At 38.4% G+C, this 17,702-nt stretch overlaps 1 pseudogene; it reads left to right on the top strand.

Moving 5' to 3' along the window:
- The first annotated feature begins 8,368 nt into the window (after nucleotides 1-8,368).
- LOC149244434 (exocyst complex component SEC5A-like) overlaps nucleotides 8,369-17,702 on the top strand; it is a 172,276-nt pseudogene continuing 162,942 nt past the window's right edge.

Below are 17,702 nucleotides of genomic sequence, written 5' to 3'. Positions count from 1 at the left end.
GATGATGCAGCAACTACAGTTTCAACAAGCATTGATGATGCAACAGACTGATCCAGGTGGATGTTGGTGGCCACCCACCTATCCCATTTGGACCCCCACAACTGTCTCTTTTAGTTTTTTTGTTTCCTTAATTATAGCACGGTTTACTATTTTTAGCAGTTTTTTCGGGTCCTAAACTTCCGGAGCCGTTTTGAGGCCCTAAACGACGTTTTTTGGGAAATCCACCGCCAACGCTTATTCTATCTAAAAATCGTCTTTTCCGTCGTAGTCCTAGGAGAGATCTTTCCAACGGGCTATCATGCGCGTCAAACGGAGATAGTACGACCAATTCGCGACCCCGGGAAGTTGATGTACCAACTTACCCAAAAACGGGGCCCACAATTTGGTGTTTGATCTTCTAGGGTTAGGTTTTAAATGTGAAGGGTTTTCCATTGTTTCTCAACAATAAATAGGCCCTCGAGCCTCATTGTAACACAGTTCGAAACAGTTTATAGGCATGTAGCCGACACATCTCTTCTCAGAGATAAGCTACCATCGCCCTAGTTGGGTTATTTCTATTTGTAAGCATATTTCAGTATTCTCCATTAATGAAATGAAGTATTATTTCCGCTGCATCTCTGTTTTGATGGTTATCGCATCTCTGTATTTATGGTTATCTCTGTAATCTATTGCGTTCCTGCTTAAATCCGGATCACAGACATTGGCATCACAGTAGGCTGCCAACAGGGCATCAACAGTAAAATCTGCTACTAAGGCAGCTGCTCTCCGAGCTGCAGAAATAAGCAAAAGGCTCAAAGGAGAATTTGTTAACAAAGAGGAGAAGGAACCTAGGAAAACGAGAAGGCAGGTTTTTCCTCTTCAGATGCAACTGAGAGAAATGACAAAAGGAAGAGAAAGCACAAACGACGATAAGCTTCATCTTATTCACCAGAAAGTTCATCTAGATTGTTTTCATGTCTCGACAAATATGACAAGTACTGGAAGAAAGAGAAGCATAAGGGAGTTTCTAAGGCTATTTTCCCTATTCCAAGTTTATGAGACTCATGGCTAGTTGAGCGAGGAACTGTTGTCATTTGTCCCTGAATTCTTGGCCAGTGTTTATTTCTGCATGTCATCAATTGATGCTAAAGTCTCAGAATTCTCGACCTTAAACCCTTCATTTCTCCGAAGAAGAGATTTTTCATCCCCAATTTCCCACAAACGCTGAGAATTTGTGGCAACGGATGGGTAAAATGCGTAAATTAATGCTAAAATCCTCCACAAAACCCCTTCAAACTCTGGAATGCAATTCCCAGCTCGAAATTCGAGATCTAACGCTGATAATTCAGAAGAATTTTACCTTGGGAATGAAAGGCGTGTTGTTCCCAGCCAGTTGCACCAGATAATTAAGATTTAGCGGGCACTACAATGCAATTCCAAGGCGAATGAGTCTTCTTCTAAACCTCTCAAATTTCTCACTAAAAACATCCACGATTTAGAGCTTCGAGCTTTTCCTCCTTGTCCTCAACCTACGATCTCCAAGCATATACTATTAAAAGTGGTTGGTCATAATGGGGGTGAGGAAAACCTCTAGGATTTAGAGCTTCGAGCTTTAATGGGGGTGAGGATGGGATAAAATTGAACATGTTTTTCCCTTATACTAATCGCCAAAAGAAAAAGCCCTAATTTTGAGCACTGTTCGCAGTCCAAAGTAGAGAGTGGCTTTCTGGAGCCTGTTCACTACCAAGAACCCTGAAAGGCAAAGTGCTTTGGATCAGGTCGTGAATAGTGTGGCGGCTGGGAAAATTGTAGGAGGGTGAAGAAAATAATATTACAATCACTGGTATGCAAAACTTCAGACAAACTACCATTTTCATTGCTATTCATGGGCTATAGAGAGTGCATTCAACAAAACCTAAAAAAGATGAGATTCATTAAAATAACTGTATGCAACAGAGATTCGCATTACATTTACCTAAAGGGCTCTAGCGCTTTGCCGTATTTTCTATATGTATTATGAACACAGCTTCGGCTCACGAACTGCGGCTCCGTTCATGAAATTTTCAAACAAGGCTCCTCTGTCAGTTTGAACATTGTTATACTTTGTGGGATTGTCAAATAGGGTTGTTTGTTTGTTGATGAAGTTTGATCTAAGAAGGCTGCCGGTAAGGTCATGGAAGCACGGAATAAGCACATCTTAATTGGTCGTGCACCACAGAACAGGGTTTTCAAAGCACGAATTTGTTGATCGTGCACCACAAAACAGGGTTTTCAAAGCACGAATTTGTGTGCACCGCAAAACAGGGTTTTCAAAGCATGAATTTGTTGATCGTGCACCGCATAACTGGGTTTTGGAGAGAGCTAAGCAATAATGCCACCAAACCATAACTGGGTTTTGGAGAGAGTGTCAAACAACAAAAGATATAGCCAGATGTCAAGTAGGAAACCATATGCCAGATGTCAATAAGAGAATGAAAGTGTTGATGATTGAACTCATTCAAAAGGAAGTCCTATCAGCTTAATTAATGGCTTTTTAAATATATTATATAAAATTAATTTAATTATATATATATATATATATATATATATATTTTCCTGTGATCTATTAAATCACAATGAATTAAGTAAAAAAAAAATTGGTAAAAGTTACATAAGAGAAATTTTTGGCCTATGTGTTTCAAACCAAAAAGTGTGGTTCATCAGGGCTAGATGAAGTACCATTGCAAAGGCTTAAATAGAGAGCAATATAGAGACATAATTTCAAGTAACCTTTATATTTGAATAATAATTCATCAGGACTAGATGAAATACCATGGCAAAGGCTTAAATAGAGAGCAATATAGAGACATAATAATAAAGAGCAATATATAATAATATTTAAATTATGATATTAATTTATTAATATATTAAAAACAAACATTATTAAGTCAGGGCTATATATATATATATATATATATTTTTTTTTTTTTTTTTATCGTTAAAACTATACTAATTCTATTATTTACAGTAACAGCAGCGAACAATTACATCCAGGATTACATGTCGCCAGAGGCCTGGGATGGCACTCTGGATGATAGAGATTCACTAAAACAACTACCCGCGCAGGGGCATTCTCCTTGTGACTGAACACCCACGCAGGGGCGATATCATTGAGACCAAGACTGAAACTGGAAGCCCACGCAGAGGCTGTAGAGCTTTGAAGACCAGAAAAAGCAAAAATGTCTATCCCACGCAGGGGCAAAAGAGAGAAAAGGAAAATTTTCAGCAGAATCCCTCGCAGGGGAGTGGACATGCACTGAACTACATAATTGTCAAGCCAAACATAAATGTTCACGACATACATTAAACATTGGTGATAAGAGTAACAGTTCACAAAAAAACCTGAGCTCGGTCTGAGGACTGAAGCTTGGTCGAGCTAGCATCTATTCATCCGAATCTTCCGGATAAATCCAGTACTCGCCTTCTGGTGGGGGTCCCCAATCATACTTGGCTTTGCCTTTCGCAGATGCTGGTTGAGATGTTGGTGGAGTGACCCCTGGCTCGGATTGTGCCCCTTCCTTTTCCTCAGCAACTCTGGAGCTCTCTGCAGGATGAGTTTGGGCACTGGGTTGCTCCCCAACTTCTTCTTTCGCTTCTTCCATGAATAAGACTGAGACATGAGCTTGAATGTTGGAATTGCCTTGGGCATTGCTGAAAGAGAAAACCGCTGTGCCAAAAGCAGGTAGCGGGCAGCTCTTGAATCCTGCGTCCTGACATCCATAAATTGCTGCGACTGGATGGGATTTGCTTCCTCCACCCGGTGGCACAGACAGCGACAACAATTTGAAGACGGATTGGCAGCCGGGGGGCGTGAAGTTCCGCCTCGTCCTGTACCGCGACGGCTAATGAGCCTCTGTCTCGGCGATATAATTTCCTTGCGGTTCGATGAGGGCGCAAGACAGCCTTCAATCCCTTTTGATGCCCTTTCACCACTTCCGGAAGCCAGAGGGAGTTCTCGAGCTTATGCTCTGAGCCTTGACGCCCATAAACCCACCTCCACAATTCGGACTTGATCCGACACAAAACATTCCCAATTCTCGCCATACTTATGCTGCATTGGTTTGCCTCGGTCCTGGTAAGCCATAACTCGTCTCTGCCACAGTTAATGGAGCGCAGCCGCGGCAATGAATGGTCGTCCTCTCGCTCCCTTGCTCTCACGCTTGCCAACCAGGGCGGCGTAGAGCATTTAATGACTTGCTTAAGCTTGAGCCCGCCCATGCTGACCATGTGGCGTTCCTCCCTTCCTCTGCGTGGCACCCGCATCCGGGTAAGTCAAGGCTATATTAAATGACTAGTTTTTGAAAAATAATATTTAAATAATGATATTAGTTTATTAATTTATTAGAAAATATTAATAGATACGACTATATTAAACGACTTGTTTTTGGAAAATAATATTTAAATTAATTTATTAAAACCAAATATTACTAGTTTTTGAAAAATAATATTTAAATAATGATATTACTTTATTAAAAATATTAATAAGAAACGGGTGTATTAAACGGCTAGTTTTTTAAACCAAAAATTTCTCTTATGTAATTTCTACCTAAAGATTTTGCTTAAATCATTTATATTTTAAATTTTCGATTTAAATTAATATATTTACTCTTACACAATCAAATTTATTAAAAATAAATAAATTAATGAAAATTAACTTTTTTATATTCACATTTGATCTAATTTTGCGAATATTTATCACACTACCACCCTCGTTGACTTTTTAATTCAAAAAAACTATAATCATAAAAAAAAATAAGATTTTAAACAATTTTATTTAATCTTAAGGTTTGGTAAACCATGTGAATCTTAGTAGACTTTAAATAAATAAGATGGTTAATTTTTATGTTTTTTTAATAAATGAGATGTATATGCTTGAGAGAGCATTTATGTACGCGAGTTGTTTAGTGTATCCTCGTGACCACAAGTTTCGATGGATTCTTGTTTTCTTTTTCAATGGAAAATGTCCGCCCACCCAACGCACTTTACGCACTTCACACAAGGATCAATAACTATTCCGGCACCGTTAAAAATTAATGTTTGATTTGGAATGACGGGGATCAATAACTATTCCGACAAGCACTATTAACTGTTTGGCGCATAGCATTAAATATTTGATCTATCTACTACGGCCTTCATTACTAAGCACTCGAATCACATGGTTATAACTGTTAGTTTTAAGGTTTACCTACACTCATATCATTATATTTAAAAAAATAGTTTTTAATGGTTTAAATTGAAATTTAAACAATAAAATTCGACCAAATTTTAATAATGAGATTAATCGAAAAGATATTTGTTTACAATTATTTTACAAATTTAGTATTAAAAAAATTGTGTAATTTCTTTGAGTTAAATTTAGTGTTTACATTTTCTGTTTTTTAATAATAAAAGTAAATTATTCATTAAATAAAAGATAAAATATTATAAAATATCAATAATTTAGGGAAGAAATTTGATGGGAAAGTTGTTTTTACCAGGGGATTTTCTTATTAACTATAACCAGAAATTTTCTTTGCTCATCAATATTTCTTATAAAAATGCACAAAACAGGCACTAAAGTTGCATAAATTGACAAATTTTATAGGTGTTTCAAATTTGAAATTCCTACCCTGCATTATTCTCACTTTAGCTTTGCTTACTTTGTTTTTTTTTTTATGAAAAGAAAAAACATACTTTTGATATTTCATAAGAAACCAAAAAGTACAATCCCTTGGTTGCATAAAAACACACTCGACAACTTAAAAACTTGGCTTAGAATAAAATCCGAGATACATTTTGGACCTTAAACATATCTTAAAACTTAACTAAATCCTATTTGAACAAGATCAAAACAAGTTAAAGGACAAAATGAACAACACATTACCATTAGACACTTTTGAGATGGAAACTAACCCAACATTTAATACTAGAGCTTCCTTGGATAACATATAGGGTAATGCATTATTTTCCCTGTAAGTATTAAGAACTTGCACATCATCTTAATGCTCCTCTATCTAGGAGACTTTCCTTTCCCGTAATTGTAAATGAAGGACCCTTAAGTCAACTCTTTCATTCAACCAGACCATAAAGACTTTTGAATCCCCATACAATCTGAATATTTTTACCTACTTCCAAAGGACAATCCTAATGGAAAACGACATGCTAGGGAGTTCAGTTGTAAAATCTGTGCCACAAAGATTTTCTAAATGCACTAAAAATTACTATTCACGTGAAATAATAATACAATATAAATACAACAAGATATGTCTCGAGATAATTAATCTATCTTGGACATACAATCTCTTGGTTAAGTGAATATCTCAACCACACACCAATGTAGGAAGCTAACTAGTTGAAGATGATTGGTGCGAGTAGAAGGAAAGCGAGTGTATGGGAGTATGTCAAAGAATTTTGAAAAATATCTGGAGAGAGATATTATGTGAGGAAGCAAAGACACAAAGATGGTCTAAAACTATTGTTAGAATTGGATATCAAAGAAACTTGTTAATCTATTGCGAATGAGTAATGCATAAGAAATGTTATGTGCGGGTAATTCGTGTATGACCAATGACTGTGTGAGCTCGCGATTATTGGTAGTTGTTATCTCTGAAACCAGTTGAGTGTAAGTGGCCACCAACATTACTGATTAGCGTATAGCTGGAAATTTTGGTTTAAAGACTACTTCCATTTTTTAAAATCCAACGTGTAAAATGCCCTTTAAAGGAAGGATTTGTAGGGATTGCAGAAATTTCCATAGTCAAATTCTTAATGTAAATTTTAAAAATTCACCTATTATTAAAGGTTTCTAATCTTTTGAAAGCGCTCTCTTCTTCTTTTTTCTTTTTAAACCCCTTAAAGGTGGGCTGGGGATTATTTTTAAACCCATTTTCTCGTCCTTGAGGTAAGGCATATATATAATTGCTCATGTGATGATACAGACCCTCATGCATTTAAAAACCTTTAAAATTGCTATTTAAAAAGATCAAGAATTCATAAAATTAATAAGACAAATAAATGTAACTATCCAAGGGTTTCTTCAAAATTATTTGGTGTAAATTCTTCATTTCAAATATACTCAAGACTAAAAACACAAATGCTAAAGTGCACATTTTGAGAATTAAATGCAAAATTTTCTAAAACATGTCAAGTTCACCAAGTTGTACTTACATAGTGGGTGCACACTTGTATAGTATTGAAAAAAGCACATGGTCATTAAAAATGCCACATTTATAACTAAAAAACACACACATATCAAAGATATCTTACAATGTCCATCAATAAATTTTGATGGAGAGCTTCTTGACACCAATTCATCTTTCACATACAAATCTTGAATTTGCATTGCCCCATACAATATATTGTTAGACATCCTATTAAAATTTTCACAATGTCTTATGCTAAATGATTGAAATTGACTAACAATATTTTTTTCTTCTCCATGCAGTTGTTTTGACCTCTCCCTTTTTACTTGGTATGTGCCTTTCATCTGGTTGCAGAAAATTTTATAATTGGTGAAGAATAAAATTCCATTGGATCCATACTCCCTAACTGTTCTTAAGCCTTCTATCAATGCAATATAATATACCTCATTGTTTGTTGTCCTTCCAAGTACATTCCTTTTCTTTTAGAGGACTTTGTTTGTTGCAATATTGTATGACACATAAGTAATCACTTCTTTCCCTGGATTGGGATGACAAGAAACTTCTATGCATAATGTCCATTTTTCAAGCATGTTTAATGGGTTTTTTGATCCATGTAAAAAACAAATTCAATAAAATGAATAATGTATTTCTTTATTTCAAATGCCTTCGATTATGGGAGAATCGTGAAAAATAAATATCTATTGTAATTGAATGATGGAATATTACAAGAAGGATTTAGCCTAGAATTTTATATCTGACATTGATATGATGATTAACTCCAACAAAGGAATATGCTAAGGTTAAAACATGTAGAGGAAGAAATCATTATCTGGACTTATGTGGGTGCATCGAGTTTGGTATGCAAAATGGATCGTTATGCCTTCTTGCCCAAGGTTTCCTTATATGGATATCAGATCCTAATGTGTATATGTTCAGTCGTATTTGATTTTCTAGTGTTAATAGTTCTATATATAGAAGCTTACTCGTTATAGGGAAGGATATAAAGTGAGATATATTATCTCCTAAGGGTAAACTACTTCAAGAGCCACCCCAAATGGGGTATGCTATTGAAATAATTGGAATTTCTTTGCTTACATACTTACATAAGATGAATGTCCACCTGAATAAATCGAAATAGGAGGTAATTAAATGATATTGAGGAATGGAAGCTCAATGCTCTAATATCCCTCTTAAAAGTCAATTGGAAAGGAAATGTACCGTTCTGAAAATTTGATGCAAAATGTTTCTTATCTCGTATCCACCAAAATACAAGTGCAACAAACCTGGAGTTTGGTGCTCTATCCTTGAAAATTGATTTGCATGATAGAGGACAACAATGGAAGCAACTCGTCAAAGAAAAATTTGGCTGCATTGTGTCTTGTTGTTGGACACCTAATCCTCTAAGAGTTGGTGTGGAAGCTGAACAACCAAAAGGAGTCCAAGAGACCACTTGGAATATGAATCCAAGGGTCACACCATGTCCTATAAATGTATATAATTTGTTAATAATAAATGCACTCTCCTGTTTATCATTCATATTCTGTTGTTGCCATGTGTGTGTTTAACATGGTATCAGAGCGGGCGATATCCTGCCCTGCTGATATTTGAGCCATTTATTTTATGGCCTTTCTATGCAGGTCATTTCTACCATCAGTTCTGCATTTCATGAATATTTTTTCAGCTAAATTCTAGCTGCAACCTCTGTCATTTCTCCAGCGCCATTTTTGGCTTCCCTATCCTTTGTAACTCCCTATGCTGCCTATGTAGACTGACATCTCTCTCACTATTATTCTGCTGATTCTGGCTAGCCTGACAGCTCTGACACTACCTCCCATCCAAGAATACAATCGACTCCTACATTGGTGCTCATCATACATAGTCGACTCCCTAATTTTGAAACGGTTTCATTCAATGTGCGTTGCTTCTTCCACACTGTAACATGTTCCAGCTAATATACAACCTCTTATTGAAACAATACTAGTGAATGGACACCTCTTGTCGATGTACGTCCCTTGAAGCCAATACCAACATTCTTCTAAAACCTATTGCCACCTTTTCCAGGTCGTTTCCCCTTCCAGACGTCTTGGAATTGAGAAAGACTTTTGGTTGCTTTAGAAAATCTCTCTCAGTCTGTTCTGCCATGGCAGAAAGATGAAGAGTCATGGAGACTCCCATCGTAGCCGCTCCCGCCTCTACCTTAAACGATCTCTGTAATGTGGGCTCCCATTTGCAGCTCAAGGACCAGCCTAATCATGATGAGGAGAACAGCCTCCATAAGGTGAACATTGCGTGGGATCATGGTAAGTGGGACAGAACTACGACCGCTCCTCCCATAACTTGGGCTTCATCCATATCGTGTGATATATCGCTGCTCCATATCGTGGGATATATCCTTGGCACACTGGATGGACTGTTCATTTCATCACTGGACTATTCATTTCATCGCTGCTCCATATCATGGGATATACACTCGTGGCCTATGCATGAGTGCTCCTTCAATTCGAAAACTTTGAACAAATTGTCATTGATATTGTGAATTATGCCCCTGCAATTTGAGATATCAAATTCCCAACAAGATATGTTGGACTCTCCTGGAAATAGGATTCTATAACCTCTATATCATCCGTCTTTCTTTTATTGATGAAATTTGTAAGCTTAAAATATCTCGGAAATTATACACGGACTATGTTACAGTTATCAAGGCGGGCTTGGAGAGGAACACGGGAGAGCATCGACCAGCGAGCGGCCGACTGCTCAGCCAACCACCTTGCAGATACAACCAACCAGGTGTTAGAGCCACCTTGCAGATACAGCCAACCAGGTTTAGCGCCACCTTTTCCTGCATGACCACCTTAATAGTTTTCAGGACACGCTTTTAGTTTTCTGCATGAAGGATGGACGTGTCCTCCCCCTGCATGCAGGCTGACACCTGGTAAGAAATCCTTTGGTTTGTAACTTCATTCTGTCATCCTTTAAGAGAAGTCCTCTGCGAGCGGAGTTAGGTTTCTCTTTCGGCCTCCCGGCCGGGGTACTGGGTACTCTCCGGGTCTGGGTCTCTTATGGACAGTTGCCTATTGTGGGTGATCTAGGTAACGTAGCTTTTAATTTTTTCTCTGAAAATTGAAGCTCCCTGCCCTCTGAGACTGGGCTTCATTCCGCTTTCCGGTCGGGTTTTTTCGGTTTCGTCCCGGTTTTCGATCTCTATTGCTTCGACGCTCGGTTATGGCTTCTTCCATAAGGAAAAAAGATCCTCTGGCTGACAGACTTCGAAAGGAATTTCTAAATAGGAACTTAGTGGATATCATGCCTGATAAAATGATGCCTACTTGGGATAACAGTAGGACGGGGCAAGCCTACATTGCAAAGAGGATCGATCGTTTTATCATTCATGCTAGCATCATTGCGAAATGGGGAATGCCGTTTTCTCTTATTGGGAATGATTTCACCTCTGATCATAGGCCTATTTTCCTTGAATGGCGTGAAAAGGATTATAGGCTTGGTTATTCCTTCAAATTCAACAGGATCTTTTTAGAAGACCAATCCTTCAATGAAACTATATTAAAAAAATGGAAGGAACTACAGGAATCTGAAATGGCCCTTCTCATGACTTTTCGGGAAAAGATCCAAAGTCTGAGGGCCGTAGCAAAGGACTGGCAAATCTGAAAGAAAAAGAAGGATAAACAGGAGCTGAAAGTCATCCAAAATGAATTGGAAATTTTTATCAACTCAGCAAACCCAGACTGCCTGACTTTTGAGCAAAAAAGTCATATTAGAAAACTGGAAAAAAAGAAACAAATGCTGCTGCTAAAGGAAGAGGCCTCATGGAGGCTCAAGAGCAGAGCCATATGGCTCAAGGAAGGGGACCGGAATTCGAAGTATTTTCATAATTTTGCAAATGCCAGAAGAAGGAAAAACTCTATCTGGAAGATCGAAGATGGCAATGGAGGTTTCCTCTACTCTCAGCAAGAAATCTCTGCAGAAGCAACAAGGTTCTTTCAGAATCAATATAGAAGGCAACAGGGTAACATTAATGATATCTTCTGGGCTGTGGACTTGATGCCAGAGATGTTTGACGAGGCAGCAAATGATAACTTTTTTAAGCCGGTAACGGAAGAGGAGCTCCAAGCTGCTATCAAAGCTTTCAAAAGGGATAAAAGTCCCGGGCCAGATGGGTGGCCAATCGAATTCTTCTCACACTTCTATGACATGTTTAAAGCGGATTTGCTGAGGATGGTGGAGGCCTCCCGTATGTCAGGTAGTATTCACAGTGCTTTATCTTCCACGCTGATTGCTCTTATTCCGAAAAAGGATCGATCAGACTCTTTTCACGACTACAGACCTATTTCTTTATGTAATATTTTGTTTAAAATCATTTCAAAAATTATAGCTGAAAGGATGAAGCCAGTTCTTAACTCCTTTATAACAAGGGATCAACACGCTTTTTTAAAAGACCGGAACATATTGGATGCTGTGGCCATGACTCAGGAATGTTTGTTCTCAATGTTGTCAAACAATATCGATGCGGCTATCCTAAAGATTGATTTGAAAAAAGCGTATGATTGCGTCGACTGGGGCTTCTTAAGAATCTTGCTGGCAAAAACTGGGTTGAGATCACAAGGCATCAACTGGATAATGGCGTGTGTGGAAAATGTCAGATATTCAGTCATTATAAATGGAATTCCATCATCTTTTTTCCTAGCGGAGAGGGGACTTCGTCAGGGTTGTCCCCTCTCCCCTCTGCTATTCATCTTGGTAATGAACTCTCTCAGCCTACAGATCAACAAAGCTGTTTCAGAACGAAGATGTCGGCCGATCAGGATCTGCAAGGACACTTTCCTATCACACAATCTCTTTGTTGACGATGTCCTCATTTTTGCCATGCTCTGCAGGGCAACCTGGTATTGCCTAAATGAAATCCTTGATAAGTTTCAGATAGCATCTGGATTAGTTATCAACAGGAACAAATCTTCGCTGTATCACAATGAGTCAAATATGGATACTGTTCAATGGATAGCTGCACTGATCGGCATCAACCCGGTTTCGATCAAGGAAGGGTTCAAATATTTGGGTTTCAACCTGAAGGCAAAAGGTAATTCCAAACAGGATTGGCAATGGTTAATTGACCGCTTCTACAAAAAAATTTCTGGATGGGAGTCAAGATTTCTTTCTTTAGCTGGCAGATTTATTTTAGTGCAGGCAGTTCTATCTCAATTGGCGGTTTACTGGGCCCACCTCTATTTCCTTCCCGCTTCTATTATTAACAAAATGAGCTCATTGGCTGCCAATTTTCTATGGGGAGGTAAAGCTTTTCAGAATAAGATTCATTTAGTTAAGATGGATTCTATTTCTAAGTCGAAGAAGGCGGGGGGCTGGGGTCTTTTAGATATGAGGACTTTCGGGAAAGCCCTTCTTTGTAAGTCCCTTCATAGAGGTATCTTTGGTAAGGGTCCGTGGAGCAAAGTTATTAATATGAAATATTTAAAAGGCAGGAGTTTGGAGTCCTGGTACAGAAGGAAATCTTTGGGCATTAAAAAAGGGTCTGCTATCTGGTTAAGCTTCAGGAAAATTCAGCCTTTTTTCATGGAAAATTTACGATGGAAAATATTCTCGGGCTCAAGCATTCTCATTGGTTTCGACTCCATAGTTAATGGTTTGGATTCCTCTTTCTCTCCTCGCTTGGTTTCCTTCCTTCATTCAAAGGGTATTTTCACGTGGGACAAGCTGATTAAAACTTGGTCTCACTCATCTCCTGTATGGAAGGAAGGGGAGGACTTACTTTTGCCTCTCTCCATGCGTCCCCTTTGGCACTCTGTTTTACAGAGCCTAAACGGCTTGGGGATTCATCGTTCGGGCTCCAGGGATGCTCTGGTCTAGGCTCTTCCGCGATCTTCTCAGCCTATTCGAGTAAAGGATTTATATGCTTCAATGTCTTCAGGCCTCTCATGTAATTCTGACCTGCTCTTTCCTCCTCAACTATGGAAGGCGACATGTCCACTTAAAATGATTTTATTCTCGTGGCTGGTCTTCAGGAACAGGAACCTTACTTGGGAGGTCCTACAAAAGAAAGGTTGGCATGGTCCGGGCAGATGCGCCATGTGCCAAAATGTGGCTGAGACAAATTTTCATATGTTCTTCCAATGTGCTACATCTCTCCATATCTGGTATGAACTTTCTTTGTCTTTCGGTTTTCCTTACCTGGTCTTTTCCTCTGTTCAGGATGGCTTTAAATGGTGGAGCGAGCAGAGTTTATCCTGGCGAACTTTGTTTATCCTTGTCTGCTGGTTCTTGTGGAAATGGAGGAATGCTAATATTTTTCAAGATTCAAGGGCACCTCTGAACTCTATTCTGTTGCGAATTTTGGCAAGTCACGACCTAAATGGCTGATTTTGGACCTTGATTCTCAATTATGTGTCTCTTATCAAGGATTGTTGATATGTTTTTGAAAGCGTTTCAATCTTGTAAATCTTTTCAGTTTGACATGTTAATATGTGCTGATCGGTCTAAGACAATTCTGAAAGTTTTTGGACTGATATGATATTATATTTTGGTATCTGGTAATTAGTTATTTGGAATACCTGATACTCTTCAGCATATTTGGAAAATCTGTTTCCAACATATCTATGTATTCAGATCATTATGTTACAGTTATCAAGGATAATCATTCCTTGATTGTTGTTGTTGTAACACATGTACGAAAAGGCTATTAATACTACCACTCCAACTTTGATTTCTCCATCCCGTGTAATGTATGGATTAATCGCGGGTTTACTACCGAAGAGTAATAGCAACTCACCTGCAAATACCACGTCGCTGATATCGAGCAAACAATCGATAATATCGAAGGCTTGCACATGATAATGATCCCGAAAAATGAAAGGGAACACCCGGGTTCTCTTCCCGCTTATTTCTCTACGGAGAAGGATGTGGAAATAATTACCAGATGATGAAGATCCCTTTATCCTCTCTTGCGCAAATGTGATACCTCTGTCTCCATATATCTGGGCTGCGTTAGAACCCTCGCTGGAATACCTTTCAAGAGAGATAGACATCAACGACTGATTGCCAAAGTCGATCAAGACAGAACTAGAATTAGAACAACTATGGGAAGCGTCATCACTACAATCACTAATTGAAGAAATTCTCATGGTTCCTGTCCATGAGCTGAATTTCTTCAACGCTTCTCACAGAGTTTTTCAAATTCATTCGATTGCACTGTCTCCTCCACACACGAGGCTTTTGATGCAAAACACGCATCAACTCTGATCCAAAGACCAGGGGAATCGAACACATGTGGGCATGATGGAATTCGCAAAACTCCTTAACCAATTTCACAATTTTGCTTAAACTGTCCACGCTCAGCATAGAAATGAGTGTGGTTATCCCATCTCTCTAATCCATCTCAATCGACAACTTCAGAACATTGGACATCAATGCCACAGGCTTTTCCAATTCGAACATTTCGCCATCCGAGCTCTATAGTATAGCCATCTTAACCTTTAATTTGATCTACTAGTTGATCATATTAAAGATTGTTATTGAACTAGAATTGGTGTATTTTCTTAAAGGTTGTTCATTGAACTAGATTGAAGTTGTTGCCACGAAAAGTTCTCTTGGATTCGAGGCTGGTACAGTGATATATTTTTTTGAGGCCTGAATTTCTTGTTGCCTTGTTGGATGTTAAATTCTCAGGTGAATTGGAGAAAATTCATTTTTGCATGAGGAATCTGTTTTTCGGATATCAACCTTCTTTGTGTGTTGAATCTATTGCAAGCTTCCAAGATTGATTTGAAGTTGTTGCCATAAGTTTATATAAAAGAGAAATTGGTGTCCATCTTTTTCTCATTGTTTTACTATTTTTTTGAGATTGACTTGCCAAAAAAAATGGCTCCAATTAGTACTATCTTAAAGTTATTGAACAATCTAATACTCTCTACTATGGATAATACGGTGAAAATCAACAAGGATTTTCTCACGGATATTCACAGTTGTTTACAAGATGTACATGAACAGATTGATTTTTTGCAGCTTGAATCTCAACTGCAGTAGGAAGAATTACCACAGTGGATTCATCATTCTAAACCTGTTTCTGTTCAGAACATTGAAACAGACTCCCATAAGCAGCAAGTTGATTCAGATCTAGTGCCCAATGAAGCAGCAGTTGTACATGCAAATGCAGAAGTTCAGTATGCACTTCTCAAGCCCATCATCAGACCTTGGGAAGAACTTGTCTACAACAAGCATAGAAATGGTCTTGGATATGACAAGGACGTGTCCTTTCATATTCCAGACTACTCCAAACCAATTCGATTTCAAAGTGTTGGATTTCTTCACGACGGTTCATCTTCACCTGCTCCTCATGGCAGTTCATCTTCAGCTGTTTCAGATTCTGGTTCTCTTCCGCAACAGCAACAACAACAGAATGTGAAATGCCAACACTGTGACCGAGTTGTCCATCTGAAATATCACTATTTTGATCTTCATCCATGTAAGCACTGTCATAAAACCAGTCATTCTTCAAACATATGCTTCAAAAACAAGCCTACTGCAAGAACAAAGATTCAATTTGGATGGTCGCTTCTTGGCAATGGGCATCAACGACCAAGAAGATATTCCAGTCACATGTCAGAACTTGTTCTAGAGTATTGAACAGTCGTGCAGTTGAGTTTTATCCATCATCTCACCTTGTATCTGACAGGGGGGGAAATAATGGTCATATACAAGCTTCAAAGCCACATCAAGTGAGCCTGAGCCACAACTTGCCATACCAGATTCAGAGTTGTAGCCAGAAACAAAGATGCCCCTGAGCATGCCTTCAGTTTGTAACACCTCTTCAAAGAATTGGGGACACTTCCTCTAGTAGAAAACTTCAACTTCTTGCCAATTTTGGAAGAGTTCAAGGAATTGCATTAAGCATTCTAGAGTTGTTGGTCATCCTTAAACCATCACAGGTTGAGACTTCCCCTTTCAGGTTGAAGTTCTCCCTTTTATGCGGGGTGAGACCTCCCTTTCATAGTTGAGGGTTTCCCTCTTCAAAACAATAGGAGCACTTCCTCTAGCAGAAGACTTGAGCTTCATGCTAGACTTGGAAGAGTTTTGGGAACTACACTAAGCATTCCAGTGTTGGTGGTCATCCGTAAACCATTGCCATTTATATCAACATTTCAGAGAGCACATTCAGCCTAGTGTTGCCATGCATATTTGCACATTTTTTATTACAGCTCTCTTCTTGGACTCATACATAACCCTGCGGATTAAGGGGGGAATGTTGGACACCTAATCCTCTAAGGGTTGGTGTGGAAGCTGAACAACCAAAAGGAGTCCAATAGACCACTTGTAATATGAATCCAAGGGTCACACCATGTACTATAGATGTATATCATTTTTTAATAATAAATGCACTCTCCTGTTTATCATTTCTGTTGCTACCATGCGTGTGTTTAACACTTGTAAAACTACAATTGATGATATTTAGTCGAAATTAAAACAAATAGAGTCAAATCCAGAAGGTCTAGGTAATGTTGTTCATGACGTGGATATTGTTGCAAACATCCTTTTGAGCCCCTTTTCGAATGCCAGGTTCAAGCTGAAAAATAAGGTCTTTGCAAGGGATGTTGAAAAGAGTTCTTACTATATTTAATTTGCCAACACAATTAGGGAATTCATCAACAATGGGGAGTATGACTTGGCAGTTATAGAATATAGGAAAGTGAAGTCAATTGTGTTGCCTTCTCATGTAGGCCTAATAAAGGGAGTTCTCGAAGAGGTTGAAAAGGTGGTGCAAGAATTCAAGGCAAAACTTTACAAGTCTATGGAGGATCCTCAAGTACAACAATCTAATATTGAGAATACCATTAGGATGTTGCCGAAGTTGGAGCCTGAGTCAGATCCAGTTTGGCATTATCTTAATATTCAAAACCGCAAAATTTGTGGCCTCTTAGAAGGATGTACATTTGATCCTGAGGCACAAATGGATGCTCTTCATTCCCATGTTTGTGAACATGTGTTATTGATGAAAGAAGCAGATTCAACAAGAATAAAAATAAATTGTTTAGTAGATTATTCCCTTCTGCTGGGTGATAATGATATAAGAGGGGAGTCTCATCTTAAATAGGTGACTAGTGAAGAAGCATATGCGCCTAGAGGAAGACTCATTCATAGAATTACATATGTCATTGTGCACCATGTACCAATATTTTGGAGATTATCTCTTTCAATATTCAATGGGAAGTTTGCTAAGCGAGGTTCAACAACTGGTGCTCCCGATTCAATGAAACTTGAAAGAAGTACTGCTAGAAAAAACTCCTTTGAAGACAACCTTGGTGACGTAAAGTATTCAAATCATTCCTTGGAGGAAGTTGGTGGAATGGTACAAGACATTATATCTATTTATGAAACTAAGGTACAAAATGCATTCCAGGAACTTGAAGAATCCAATGTTCTTCATCCATTTATGAGGCAAGAAATTCGTGAAATATATAAACCATGTTCTACCTTTGAAGGGAAGGACTGTGCACCCATGTATGCAGTGGAAACATTGTTTTCATTGCGAACAATTATTTTTTC

The sequence above is a fragment of the Pinus tabuliformis genome, chromosome 8, assembly GCF_031772625.1.
Source record: "Pinus tabuliformis cultivar Carrire ecotype Pingquan chromosome 8, CPIR1, whole genome shotgun sequence".
NCBI classification, from domain to species: Eukaryota; Viridiplantae; Streptophyta; class Pinopsida; order Pinales; family Pinaceae; genus Pinus; species Pinus tabuliformis.
This window is presented reverse-complemented; position numbering and strand designations above follow the sequence as displayed.